Genomic DNA, 1,630 nt, shown 5'->3' on the forward strand with positions numbered 1-1,630 from the left:
AATGTAATTTATTCCTGTGATCAAAGCTGAATTTTCAGCATCATTACTCCAGTCTTGTGTCACATGATCCTTCAGAAATCACTCTAATATGATGATTTGATGCTCAAGAAACATTTATGATTATTATTAATGTTCAAAACAGTCGTGCTGCTTCATATTTTTGTGAAAACTGTGATGCATTTTATCTTTAAAAGATTCTTTGATGGATAGAAAGTTCAAAAGAACAGCATTTATTTGAAATAGAATCTTTTGTTACATTATAAATGTCTTTACTGTCATGTTTGATCAATTTAATACATCCTTGCTGAATAAAAGCATTAATATCTTAAAGAAAAATCTAAACTTTTGAATAGTAGCTTTGGTATATACAGTATACACAAACACATTTCAAAAAAGTGGCTTTAAACAATGTTTCATTTAACAAAATAGAAACTAGAAAAATAAACCAAAAATACATAAAAAACTGGGCATAAAAACATATATACCTGAAAAAAAAAAAGATAAAACCAAGACATGAAAATAGGACAACGGTCATTATTGGCGCTCATCATTATTCTAGGGTGAGTAGATGAAAACAAATTTGTATTTAAATTTGTACTCTTTTGTGAAGTATGTTTCTGGCCTAAAAGCAAGCTATAAATAATGTTTATTAAAATGAATAGGTGATTATCCAGACTCCCTCACTGCAGCGGTGATAAACACTTCAACACTTCATGTTGGGGAAACAATAGTTACTTTACATATAAGACACTTTCAGCCTTCCCAGCGGATCACGCTGTCAGTGTGTGTTCAAGAGTCGGGTAAAGTGCTCTGCTTTCAGCCCACGTCTTTCTGCTTACTTCAACACATCAATTATTCACATCTCGAAGCCTACCTTCACTCAGGGACTGTGGACTCGCTCCGTCTGTCAGACTCCTCTAAATGAAATCATTACAGGTCCAGAACCCAAGAGAGACCAGCACTGATTCCCCACAAGAATGAACAAATTAAGCATTTCAGACGGAGCACGTCGAGTACTCGACCAAGATCAACCGGACATGATCAGAACGAGTCACAAATGAGGATCCTCATGAGATCCGAGTGTTGCCTGTGATCTTACATTTAGGGAATCAACACGAGGTTATTGGGTAAATCTCACAAAACCGGTCAATAACAAGTCTGACTCATATTTCATCTGAAAATTTGTGCTGTCAAATCGATTAATTGCGATTAATCGCATCTAACATAAATGTTTTTGTGTGTGTATATATATATTAGAGGTGGGCATAGATTAATTTTTTTAATCTAGATTAATCTAGATTAATTTTGAAATTAATCTAGATTAATCTAGATTAAAATGGCTCATTTGAATTCTGCCGAAGGCATTCAGAGTATGTGTGCTACCCAAATAATGACTATAAAAGTAAGTCTTTGAGAACAGGTTTCTCAAGTCAGGTGGCGCATTAGACCAGGGGCTCATCTCCTGTTTCCAAAATGCATCACAAACTGCTTGAGAAAGCTGTTCTACTCATAGACTGTAAAAGGTTACTACTGTACTTTTACCGTCCGTAGGCAACATTAGGTAGGCCTATGTTATTATCAACTACTATAGGCTATCAATTAGGGATGGGCGATATGGCCTAAAATCCAT

This window comes from Squalius cephalus, assembly GCF_949319135.1.
Source record: "Squalius cephalus genome assembly, chromosome: 21".
In the NCBI taxonomy this organism is placed as follows: Eukaryota; Metazoa; Chordata; class Actinopteri; order Cypriniformes; family Leuciscidae; genus Squalius; species Squalius cephalus.